Here is a 14,353-nt window from a genome sequence, read left to right on the forward strand (position 1 = left end):
AGCATATCCATCTATGCATGGAAGATATCCGAGGTGGGCCTCGGTCGGACTCACAACTGTAATGGCAATCAAGGCCAATAAACATAACATAAAACGAATGTCTTCAAAAGTGCTAGGGGGGATGTGCCCCGGGCTGCAAAGCAAGCCCTTAATCACAGGGCCCAGTCCACCCAGCACAAAAGCAATCAAGACCGGAGAACTCTCCAGCACAAGCTGCACCTCATTTTTCCTAACTACCATACCCAGCAGTTGCATATCAAAGACAAGATGTTAAACAACAGTCTGTGTGAAAAATGGATATAACTAATTGAACCAAAGGTCCGCGGAATGGTCAGATCCCCAGAGCTCAAAAAATAGAAAAAAATAAGTAAAAGTTCCCATCATGGTTCCACAGCGGTACATGTAATAGAGAAAGAAAAAATAAATAAATAAGAATACACCACTTCAGCCTGTCCATTAGTCCACAGTTATAGATATGCCTAATTCAACCGTCACCCTCAGGTGGAGGTGGACGAGGGCACAGGAGACGGTCATTACGGTCAATCCAGGTAGAGGCCTCCGTAGGATTTTCAAAAAAATGACTCTGGCCCCCTGCAGTAATCCTCAGTTTAGCTGGATATAGCATGGCATATATCACCTGCATTTGCCTCAAGCGTTGTTTAACTGCAGAGAACTTCGCTCTACTCCTTTGAACCTCCGCCAAGAAGTCTGGATAAAATTAAACTCTTACTCCATTATATTGCACATCACGGCATTCTCTTGCGAGACGCATTACAGTCTCTTTATCATTGTAATTAAGAAGACGTGCAAGCATAGTACGCGGGGGGTGGCCCTGTTGCAGGGGGTGAGAGGGGACCCTGTGAGCTCTCTCAACTGCATAGAGAGGGGAAAAAAACTTTTTTTCCAAAAATGTCAGTCAACCAATGTTCAATGAAACCCGTGGGGTCCCTGCCCTCCACCTTTTTCGGGAGACCCAGAATCCTGACATTATTTTGTCTAAGGTGATTCTCTATGTCTTCGGCCCTTGCTTCCAGAGCCCTGGTCAGCCGAGCAGTGTCCTAAAAATCCTTGGTCAAAGGATGCAACTGATCTTCTAAGTCCTTTATCCTGCTTTCAGCTGCAGTTGTGCGTTCGCTGACCTTCTGCAGATCCTGACGGATCAAGGAGACTGTTTTAGTCAAGTTACAAAATTGGGCCTGTAAATGATCCACAGAAGCATTGCATTTTTGAATTACCCGAAATATATCACCTAGGGTGGGCTGCTCAATGTCCCCAGGGTCCCCATCCTGCACCCCCACTGCTGTAGTATCAATAGCAGTGTCCATGGGCTCGCTCGCTCCCTCCCTGTACTGAGGGCTCCACTAGGCCCAATCCATGCATCGCCCCCGCACTCACCTCCTTCCCCGCTGGAATGGGGGATTTCTGTGTATAAAAACGCATGTCACGCTGCACTTCCTTAGAAGTAGATTTAGGCGGCTTACTGACTTTGCTGGAACTCGCAGGCTTGTCTCCCTTAATGGATTTCTGTGATAGGCTCGGTGTGGTGGCTTCTTGGATTCCTGGCATTGCGGCTTCCTCCCGCTGTTTGCGGTGCGGCATCACCCGGTGTACAGGCAGGTATAAGTTCCGGGAGTCCGCGAGGCTATCGGGTATCAGTGGCTGCAGGGTAAGCCGGCTGTGGGGCCCGGAAAAGGATCAGTTTGGACACATTTTTTCCATCATTTTAGGCCAAGATATATTCTGCTACATATTTTTGGTAAAAAAAAAAAATCCCAATAAGCGTATATTGATTGGTTTGCACAAAAGTTATCGCGTCTACAAACTAGGGGAAAGATTTATGTCATTTTTATTTATTTATTGTTTTTACTAGTAATGGCTGTGATCTGCGATTTTTAGTGGGACTGCGACATTGCAGCGGACAGATCGGAACCCTAACTGACGTTTTTGACACTTTTGGGGGGGACCAGTGACATTACTACAGTAATCAGTGCTAAAAATATGCACTGTCACTGTACTAATGATACTGGCAGGGAAGGGGGTTAACCCGGGGGTGATCAAAGGGTTAAGTGTGAGCCTAGGGGGTGATTTCTAACTGTATGGGGGAGGGACTTGTGGAATCAACACAGAGACCTGTGATTCTAAATAGGAGGATCACAGGCGCTCTGCGTTCATTCCAGAGAGAACAACGGTCTGCTGTGTTTACAACAGCTGACTGTCATTTTCTCTCCATGGGGAGCAATCGCAGCCGCTGGTCCCACGGATCGGCTTCCCTGCTTCCTAATGTTCCCTGCTTCCTAATAGGGGCAGGCTCGCACCTCAGAGGGCGCACGAGCCCCCAGGATCGCTCCCATAAACCAACGTACCCATAAGCCAGCCCGCCAGAGTATATCTGTGGTAGGCGGTCGGCAAGTGGTTAGTAAAATAATCAACATGGCATACCTACCTGCTCTGTATAATGGTTTCTCCACAGAGCAGCCCCAACCCTTATCTCCTGAGCTCCCCCGCCAGCACTCCTGACTCCTCCTCTTCAGTGAGTGCCCACATAGAAAGCTGCTTTCTATGGTGGCACTCGTGCGGGCTCACTTTCAAGCTGAAGGATTCCAAAAAACAAGAGGGCGCAGCCTTCTAAGTGTATCTGTTTCTTCTCAAAACACATGTAATAAAATGGATTTCACTCACACAGTGTGGAGATTGGGCTAGCAAAGTTCATTGTCCTCCTCCGGATGTGCCAGATGACAATCCCGTGGATCCTATGGCTGTATTGGGGTCTGCTTCCTGCTGAATCCTAGTGAGGTGACAAATGCTTGTCTGTGTATGGTGTTAGCCTTGTGGGTGGGCAGCTCTGAGACTCCAGGAGTGGAGTAAGCCCTGAGATGGGAAGTCCGGAGATATCAGCACAGTGTGGAGATTGGGCTGTCACAGGAGGAGAGAATGGTGAAACTGTGTGCAGTGGCTAGCCGTGACTAGGCTGGAACACAAGCCAGAAGAGAGCGTGACCAACCGGCGTCTATCTGTAATAATGTCACACAGTGGGCGGTGAAGTGGGTGGCAACATGTTTCGGAGCCCCCTAGCTCCTTCTTCAGACCAAATGAGAGAAACAGGAACAGAATTGAGCACATTAGAGCTCTCATTCCTGCATTTAACACGTTTCCTGCTTCTTATATATGTATTATGTATGTATAAAGTGTTATTAAACCTTCGTTTTTTAATAAAATAATCAACACTTCATACTAACCTGCTCTGTATAATGGTTTTGCACAGAGCAGCCCCAATCCTTATCTCCTGGGCTCTCCCGCCAGCACTCCTCGCTCCTCCTCTTCAGTGAGTGCCCGCATAGAAAGCTGCTTTCTATGGTGGTACTCATGCGGGCTCACTCCCTAGCTGCCCTGTCTGCATCTATTGACACAGACAGTGCAGCTTGGCCCCTACCTCCCTCTTCCTCATCACTGCCATTTATTGACAGAAGTGGGAGGCATTGGCACCCGGTGCTATCAATCTGCCCAGTCAGGAAGGAGGCAGGGCGAGAGCTTCTGCTCTCATGCACATGGCTGGATTGAGATCAGGCACAAGTATCGGGGGGGGGGGGGGTGGGGGGTCCTGCAGCACAATAGGTTTTTACATCAATGCACAGAAGGTGTTAAGGTAAAAAACCTTCAGCCTTTAAAACCACTTTATTTATTTCCAACATGCTTGACCAACCTTCAAGCGAGACCTCATATTATTACCATACACGATCTGTCTTAATTATACTCTCTGTGATGTTCCTTCATGTATATGAGCAATATTATTTTTGCTATGTTTTACTGTAAACATTATCTTTTGAAAAAAATAAAATAGAGGATGGTAAAAAAAAATAATATTTTCTACTTTTTCTGTTTTAAGGCTTAACTTCTTCCTGCCCGCACTACAGCGCAGACCTAAATTGCCGGGAGGGCATCCATTTACGTCCTCACATGCATGAGCTGCCTGCCTGCTCCCTGCCAGGTGAACTCAGCATACTCTGTGATCAGGGAGTAAATAATATCGGCTGATCACAGATCGGAGTAAGAGGCTGGTCTCAGCCCCTTACCACGTGATCAGCTGTCAGCCTATGACGTAGGCTCTTTACCATGTGTCCAATCACAGCTGGTCACATATTAAATAGGAAGTGCTGTTAATCAGCTTTCTTGACAGGGGGAGGTCTGTGCTGGTAATCAGAGCATTGATTACCAGTGCAGACCCTTGGGGGATGCCACTAGAGCCACCAGGGATTTCCCACCCATGGCCACCAGGGATGCCCACCCATGGCCACCAGGGATGCCCATCCATGCCACCAAGGATGCCCATAAGTGCTCAGGGAGCCTGTCAGTGCCCTCATCATCAGTGCTGCCCATCATTGCCATCAATCAGTGATACCCACCAGTGCCCATCATTGCCAACTATCAGTGCTGCCCACCAGTGCCCAATATTGCCAACGTGTGCCACCTATTAGTGTCCATCAGTGCCGCCTATCAGTGCCCATCAGTTCTGCCTATCAGTGCCCATTAGTGCCACCTATCAGTGCCCAATTAATGCTGCATATCAGTGCTACCTATCAGTGCCACATAGCAGTGCCCATCAGTGCTGCATATCAGTGCCCATCAGTGCTGCATATCAAGGCACTGTATACATTTTATTATTCTTACAAAATTACAAAGTTATTGCAGAATAAACAGGGCCATATTAGAAAAAGTAAAAAAGAAATCTCTGGTTGGCAGGGGTTGTACCGCTGCGAGGGCTGAAGGGGTTCAGTAATATTTCAGTACGCCTTATACAGTAACTATGCAGCATAATAAATGGGGGTCACATTTTGCAATATTGTATACAGATATCTCCTCCACAAAGATGTACAGATAGAAATACAAACTCTTGTAGCACATTCAAATATTTGCTTAATTATTAATAATCTGAATACTTTACATAGAAAATAATTAACACATAATTAAAAATATATTAATACTTTTATTGATATAATCAATGAAATATCCAATACAGGAATTCATGTTACTAAATAATTTAACAGATGGTTAATTTGATTTCTATCAATCCAAAAAGTTGATGAGCATTTACAATGTGTGTTAGGCCTCTTTCACACGGCGCACCACCCGACGGAGTCCATTCTGCTCAGAGGGGGATTGATCCACCAATCCATGCTGAGCAGGCAGGTGACAGCTCCGTCTCCACTCTGTGTGCAGAGATGGAGCTGTCAGATCCCCGCTGTCCTCTATGGGGAGATCAGATGACAATGGATCGCCTGTCCGCTCTCATCTGATCCCATCCAATCCGATCCTCCAGAGGGATGGAAAATAGGGTTTCCATCCATCCGGATTTCACAGACAGGCTCGGATTGGAGAGCAGCGGGTGTCAGCGGACATGTCTCCACTGACATCCGCTGCCCCATAGGGATGCATCGGGCATCTGATCAGGTCCGCCTGAAAAGCTGATCGCTCGTGTGAAAGGGGCCTTAGCGTGTGACAATGTCATCAAATGTATCAGTTTGGAATTGATATGAAATGTTGAAAAGGATTATACTGTACCTGCGCTATGGAGTTTGAATTTTTTTTTTTGTGGCCTAAGCTGCCACCAACCTACCACTGAGGTAGTATGCGAACAAGGGATATAGGTTTGTTGGTAAATGGCGCTACCACTATTTTTCCAGCTTACTGATCATAAAACCATAAAATCCTCATAAAAAGCTGAAAACAAACTGTGCCTGATACCTAAGCATTTTACCCACATAGCACCAGAATTTTAATATCCAGCACCGAACACCTTTTCACACAGCACTGTGCACTTTTCTAAGACCCAATATATCCAATTGGCTCTTATGTGATTTTAGGTTCTTTTATGCCTAAAGAGTATTTTTAGCATCAGGCACAGTTTTTTTCAGCTTTTTATGAGGATTTTATGGTTTTATGATCATTAACCTGGCTAGCGGTATCCCCGAGCGGGACTCGGGGTGGATTTTCCATGCTGTTATCGGCAGGGCTTTTTTTCACAGAGAATAGGTGCAGGAACTCCCCCTTTTCAAGTCACCCCTTGTCTCCGCCTCTACCCACCTCTGAGCACCGTTTCTTGGTTCCACCCATTACCCACCTCCCAAGACCACCCCTTTTAGATAATACAGTAACATTTGTGGTACTAACTAATTTGTATTGAGCTTGTTAATGATAACAAGAAAAGCAGTAGAATAGATCCCCTGCAGCCAGCAACAATGGACCACTCACAACAAAACACCCCCCTCCCTAGCAGCAACAACAGATCTCCTCGCAGCCAGCATCAACAGACCCTCTGGAAGAATAGATCCCCCTCCCCCCAGCAACAATGGACCACCTACAAGAAAACACCACCCCCTTCCTCAGCAACAATAGACCCCTGGAAGCAACAGCACATCTTCCAGCAGCCAGCAACGATAGACCTCTTCCTCAACAGTAGATCCCTCCCAGAAACGACTGACCCCCAGCAACATAAGACCCACCCTTAGCAACAATAGATCCCCTGCCAGCAACAACAGATCTCCCCAGCAACAGACCCCCCTGCAATAATAGATTCCCTCCAGTGACATTAGATCCTCAGCAACCAGCATCAACAGACCCTGGAGCACACCTCCAGCACCCCTTTCCATTACATACATTCAGTCCTGGAGGTGCCGGAACTGCGTTCCCCCGCGTTCCCGCTGAAAAGTCACGCTCTGGGTGGATGGGCAGAGCGTGCAGCGGTGTCTTACCTTCTCCTGGCGATCCAGCGATGATCTCCCATTGCTGTGATCGCCAGCCGTCTGAGATCTACGCCGCTCGTCCATCCTCCGTCGGTGTGATGACTTTCTAGTTCTGTTCCCTGCAGCAGCAATGCTGCATGGGAGCGGAACTAGGGAGGGAAATTCAAACATTGAACGTTGCACAAAACACAAACACACACATAACATTTACATTATATATATATTACATATATATGTATGTACATATATATATATATATATATATATACATATACACACACACATATATATATATATATATATATATATATATACACACACATACACACATACATACACACATATATATATATATATATATATATATATATATATATATATACATATATATATATATATATATACACACACCTTATCTACTTATATACACACACACATATATATATATACATTTAATATAACGCATGAATTATAATCTAATCAATAATATAATTTTATTATATAATATATATATATATATATATATATATATATATATATATATATATATATATATATATATATTTTATATTATATGTAATATAATAAAATTATATTATTGATTCGATTATAATTCATGCGTTTGTGTTTCAAATTTATCACATCTGGGATGTCTACTAGAGTCTTCTTTTGGTCAGGTTTAAGTCAGTAATTTCTAAGAATTGTAGGCCTATAATACATAACGCCAAATTTCCATGAAAAAAATTGTACCGCTTTTGGTACAGAATTCCTGACAGAATCATACCGCCAGGGAGGTTAAGATGGAAAAATAGTGGTAGCGCTGTCTACCAACAAACCTATATCCCTTATTTGCATACTACCTCAGTGGTAGGTTGGTGGCAGCTTAAGCCACAATTTTTTTTTTTTTCAAACTCCATAGTGCAGGTACAGTATAATCCTTTTCAACATCTTGAAGGTCCAGATCTTGGGGTAAGAGGCAGTGTGTTCGGTGTTGGTGGTGGCTTTCCTTGGACTTCTACTTAATCAGCCCTCACACTTGCTTCTTTGATTTTTTTTTCCAATAAAAGTTTTATTTTATTCAAATTAAATGAACAACAATGCAGCGATAATCAACATACATTGAATACATAGAAAGTAACACTCTTCTTGGTACATAAACAAGTGAAGTTATTAGCATAGGTTTCTAAAACTTAATACAAATGTTGGGGATGTGTGAAAGAAAGGCAAGAAGAAATACAGGATCAATTTAGACCATCATTTATAAGATACAACATAGCTCTTCATGTGACAATTTGGATCAAAGATGTTTAAAACTGTATTTTAATTTGTTTGAGGAAAGATAGCCCCACACATCCCTGGTGTGGGGGGGGGGGGATATCTCCATGTAAAGATAGAGTTTGAATTTCACGAGGGATAAAGTATACTACCCCTAAGCTATATGTGGATTTCTTGTAAAATGTGTTATCTTTGTTGTAAGATAATCCCGTCTTAATGTTCTGTGTATTGGTTTGTGGTTCGGAAGTGCAACCAACATGCCCAAGTCTGGTAGAATTTTGTTTATTTGATCTCATTAGATCTGTTGGACTTTTAATTTTAGCGCTGCGCTTTTCTTTGTTATTGTTTATTTTTATGCTGATATTCCTGCAGCCGGACTTTAGAGATCACATGTTATGTGTACAATTCACGTTATCCTAGCGCAACTTTTTGATATTTTTATCCATTATAATCTATTTTTTTTTTTGTACCCTAAAATAATGATAATAAAAAATTAGAATGCCTGGTATCAATAAAATACACATAATTACAAATTTAAATAAATACCTGAAAAATTCCAGACTGGTAAAATGGTATTTTTTTTTTTTTTTTGTCTCTTTTCCCTGAAACCCCCAGCAGAAGTAAATGGTGATAAAAACGTGTTTTATAGAAGGGTCAGTTCAGAAGCAGAAATTCTGACGTGAATATATTTTGCTGAAGAATGTTCCATTACTGTGATATAAAATCCATTTAAAATGTCCTCTCACAATAACATTTTACTAGAAGCACATACAGATATTTATAATACAGAAATGTCCCCCCTGACATCTCCGGAGCACACAGAGCTGTTTATTGGTTCTGTATTCCTCTAAGTAATTTCTACAAAAAATAAAGCATCATTGGGATTCATTTATTCCTCCATGACACACAACATTGCCCTTCTGATAATTAAGCACCTTTAGGTAAAAGTAGGTTTGCTCAAGTCTGAAATGAGAAGTTTTGATGCTGATAGAATGTCACAATAAGAAGTGCTTAACCACTTTACCACCGTAGGATTTTCCTGCTTTACCTCCAGGCCACTTTTTGCAACTTGGCACTGCGCGACTTTAACTGACAATTGCGCGGTCATGCAACGCCGTACCCAAACAAAATTTACATCCTTTTTTTCCCACAAACAGAGCTTCCTTTTGGTGGTATTTGATCACCTCTGCGCTTTTCATTTTTTGCAATATTAATAAAAAAACTGTGAAAATTTTGCAAAAAAATTTACATTTTCTACTTTGACAGTTAAAAAAATATCCAATATATTCAATTTGTGTCATATATTTAGGCCAAAATGTATTTAGCTACATGTCTTTGACAAAAAAATTCTCAATGAGCGTATTTTTTACCACTTTAAGACCAGAAGATTTTACCCCCTTCCTGACCAGGCTATATTTTGCGATTCGGCACTGCGTTATTTTAACAGACAATTGCGCAATCGTGCGACGCTGTACCCAAATTACATTTGTTTCCTTTCCCCCCCCACAAATAGAGCTTTCTTTTGGTGGTATTAGATCACCTGTGCGATTTTTAATTTTTGAAAAAAAGAGCGACAATTAAAAAAAAAAAAAAAAACATTATTTTTTACATTCTGATATATAACATCCCCCCCCCCCCAAAAAAAAAATATGTTTTCTGCTACATATTTTTGGTAAAAAAAATCGCAATAAGTGTATTTTGATTGGTTTGCGCAAAAGTTATTGCGTTTACTAACTACGGGAAAGATTTTTGTCATTTTTATTGTTTATTTATTTTTACTAGTAATGGCGGCGATCTGCGGTTTTTTTGCGGGACTGCGACATTGCGGCGGACAGATCGGACCCCTAACTGACATTTTTGACACTTTTGGGGGTACCAGTGACATTACTACAGTAATCAGTGCTATAAATATGCACTGTCACTGTAATAATGACACTGGCAGGGAAGGGGTTAACTTTATTGGTGATCAAGGGGTTTGTGTGACACAGACAGAGATCACAGGTTCAACTATGCTGAATCCTGTAATCTGTCCCTGTTTGTCACAGCCCTCCCCTTCTTTATTGCCCCCCTTCTCCCCCTACACTCACACTCACTGTTGTGCCACCCCACACTTGTCCATTAGTGGTGTGTGGGGGAAGGTGATCTTCTGTATGGATCCTCCAGAGCTATTCCGGGTATGTGGTGATGAATGCGGGGCTGATCATCTAGGATTTTAAATAGAGGCGACATTATGCTTGAAATTGTGACGTAAGACATGGTATGTGTACTCTAAACACTGTAACCAGTATTTTGTTCTATATACAAGACTACATACAATGAATCTATTATAAATAAATATGTTTTTTCATTATAGAATATGGTAATTTGGAACTTTCTGGTCTAAAAGACCCCTGAGGAAGACTTAATTGAAACGCGTCGGGTCCCCAGGACCAGCCCCCCAGGTTCCTTCATGTTATTGTCACACAATCATCAGAACCATATCTAGTCCCCTATATTTTAATATTTTGCTGTATTTGAATATTGTTGTACATTTTTCTATTGCTCAATATATTTTTTGTATCATATGTTTAATAAAATTTGAAATTTAAAATACGAGTTTAGCATCCGTTATAGTCCCAAACTAGGGGGTTCCCTCTTTTTTGTATCTACTTCAAGCAAAGGGACGAGGGTGTCCTAACTCCTTTTCTCCTTGATACACGGCCAGTCTCCACACTTTTTCTGTTTGTCACATAGGAGATCTGCCTGCTTTGTTTACACAAGCGGGCGGATTTCCTCACTCGATCCCCGACGATCGGGGAAGAGCAGCGGTGATCACCACCTCTCCTCCCCTGGCCCGACTCTCGCTGTGTCTGAATACAGCGGGAGCGAGCCTCCGACAGTGTGCGCACACCGCAGAGAGAGGGGAGAGTCTGGTGACGTAGGTCTACGTCGCCAGACGATAACGAGCCACTTTGCCGCGGTACCAGCTCAGTGAGTGGTCGGCAAGTGGTTAAAGAGTGACTCCACTTTTGTGGGGAAAAAAGTCAGCAGATAAAGAAAAAACAATATAGCGTATACAATTGCGACACAAATCATATTGTGATTGAATGTTATTAAAAAAATACCTTTCCTTTTCAATCTGCAGCTGTTGTAATTTTCTGAAAATGCAATGCAATATGGCCGCCTGGAGCTGTTCTGTACACAGAATGTATACTGACCACACCCCCAGAAACATCATTTCCTGCTTGTGTGATTGGCTCACCAATTTTCCCAGAAGTCTGCAAAGATAAAAGTCAGATTTCTGGCATCCCTGCAACAAAAATGTCATTCTTGGTGAGATACCCCCAATAGGAACACGTCTAAAGGGATGAAATCCTAGCAGCTTTCCTCATTAGAGCCCTGCAGCCGCCACAGCTGATAGATACGTTATAAACCACTCCCATTAGACCCACTCAGCACAAACAATGATTTCTTCAGAATAACAAAAGGAAGGAATCTGCAACAAAGTTTGTTAAAATCCCTGCAATGTACAGAGATCACCCAGAGGGGAATGTTTTTTTCGCAACAAAAGTAGAGTTACGATTTAAAAGTAGAACAACTGACCAAATATGGAAACACATTAAAAAAAAAGAAAAAGAAACAATGAAAATGGATGAATCTGAGGAGTGTTAATCTAAATCTAAAAAAATAAGTCTTTATAAAATATTCATATTCTTTGCATGTTGCAGTTTGTGAAAATATATTTACTTTCCATCAAAATATTAAAAAAAAAATAAACAGGGAAATTGCCCAGAAAAAATGTCCAAATAGATAAAAATATTGGAACCATTTTTTGTAAGGTAAAATATTGGTGAAACAATGTTATAATCTTTATAGATAGTCCTTTTCTGACATCCCCGCCCCGGCCTATGTGTCTTCACCAGGCATTGTATATAACAAAATGTAAACTACACACATGTAAAAGGTCTTGAACATGCTAGGGATGAGCTTCGAGTTCGAGTCGAGGCAACGTTAGACTCGAACATCGGTCGTTGAAACGTTCGTCATATGAGGAACAAATGTGCTTCTTCGCTGGGAAATTTGAGTTTCTCATAATGCATTGCACGTGCGCCACGCGTGCAGCGCATTATGTGATTGGCCAAGGCATGCACCCTGACCTCATGCTTTGGTCAATCAAATGATCTCTGCCATGATTGGACTAAAGGCAGGCTGCCTTTATCCAATCATGGCTCAGGGGCCAAGTACACGCCCCACACTACATAAAGGGCTGCTCGCGCAGCCGCAGCGTGTAGTTTCATTGTGCGGCGATCAGACAGGGACAGGCATGCGATTCATGCAGGGAGAGAGTAGGTTTTTTTTAGTCAGACAGTGCAGCGAGACATCTGTAGCAGTGTAGGGAGGGCGAGGTTCCTGTGTGAGGTAGGGAGAGATTGATTTCTTTACATCATATCAGACAGTGTAGGGAGGGCGAGGTTCCTGTGTGAGGTAGGGATAGATTGATTTCTTTAAATCAGATACCAGTACCAGTATTGTTTATCGGTCAGTTTCTGCAACATTCTAAAATCTTTATAGACATCACTGCAGATATTAGCCACCGTAACCTTTGCGCTCAGTTGTGTTTTATTTTCTATAGGGGACACATAGCTGTGGGAATAGAGATCACTGCAGATATCAGCCACCATAACCTTTGCGTTTAGTTGTGTTTTTTTCTATAGGGGTCACATAGCCGTGGAAATAGACGTCACTGCAGATATTAGCCACAGTAACCTTTGCTCAGTTGTGGATTTATCTATAGGGGTCACATAGCTGTGGGAATAGAGATCACTGCAGATATCAGCCACCGTAACCTTTGCACACAGTTGTGTTTTTTTCTATAGGGGACACATAGCTGTGTGAATAGAGATCACTACAGATAGTCAGGGGAGCTTGGCTTTTTTTCATCACGCCAGTGGCTTTTGATTAAGGATGCATGCATCGTCCTGTCACCATTTGAGGAGGCCACTCGGATGGTGAGCCGGGACGATGCATGAATCAGTGACACTATCCCGCTAGTCTACCTGCTGGAGCACACACTGCCTGGAATCATGGACAGGGCACTTAAGACAGAACAGCGGCAGGAACAGGAGAACTTCCTTTCCTCACAAGGCCCCCTTTATGCAGATATCAATCCTGCAGGGGCACAAAACACACAGGAGGAAGAGGAGGAGGAGGATGAGGATTTCAGCAGCATGCATGTAGAGGAAGAGGATAGAATACAGCAGTCTTCAAGGGATGGTTTGGATTCCCCAGAAACCCCAGCAGTTGTATGTGGTTGGGGAGAGGTTGCTTCTGCTGACAATGTCATCCTTAGTGACCCAGAGCACTCAGAAGCTCATGCCTCCTCCAACATACGTTGCATGGGCTCCCTGATTCTGCAAAGCCTGCGAAAGGACCCAAGGATTAGTGTTATAAAAGAGAGGGATAATTACTGGTTGGCAACCCTTCTTGATCCACGTTACAAGGGTAAAGTTGCAGAGCTCATCCTGCCTTCGCAGAGGGAGCAGAGGATGAAACATCTTGAGGAGGCCTTGAAAAAAAATTGTGTACCACCTTTCCAGACACTGGGAGGTCAACATTCTCCGGATTTGTTTCTGAGGCATCGTTCAGTCAAAAAAGGAGGGGCGTTGGAGAAGGAGGCCGGCTGACCGATGCCTTTAAACAGTTATTTTGTCCTCAGCAGCTCCCAGGGCTGTTAGGTTTAGGCAACCATCTCCAGTGTCTCCATCATATGGTGCATGATTATCTAGGTGCAAGAGCAGACTTGGAGACATTTCCAGCTGCCCATCCACTGGCTTACTGGGTCTTGAGGATGGACTACTGTCCAGAACTTGCTCAATATGCAATGGAGCTACTGGTCTGTCCTGCTTCCAGCGTGCTGTCCGAACGGATGTTCAGTGCCGCTGGTGGTTTTGTGACGGACACAGACTCTTTTGATCAGCTGACTTTCAAAATGAACCAGTCCTGGATCAACAAGAACTATCAGGCCCCTGATGCTGATGTAACTGATTGAATTTGCTAGGGGTCTGCCATCCCTTGAGGACTGCATATGCTGCCTATCCTATTCCTCTACCTTGATTCTGATAGCTTCCAACAATGTTTTTGGTTTAGGTTCCCTACCAGCCCCCAAGGCCTAATTTTTCAGCACTTATATGACAGGTGCATATAATTTAAATGTTGTATGTCACTTTTAACAGCAGGCCCTGTCCCTGTGCCCTACTAACCGTGAGGAGTTACGGTGTTCAGGCACCACCTTCCACAAAGGCCCAATTTTTGGCACTTGTATACCACATGCGATTTCAAATTTGCATTCTTACCAGCATATT

Source organism: Pelophylax lessonae (assembly GCF_965119305.1).
Source record: "Pelophylax lessonae genome assembly, chromosome: 6".
Classification (NCBI taxonomy): Eukaryota; Metazoa; Chordata; class Amphibia; order Anura; family Ranidae; genus Pelophylax; species Pelophylax lessonae.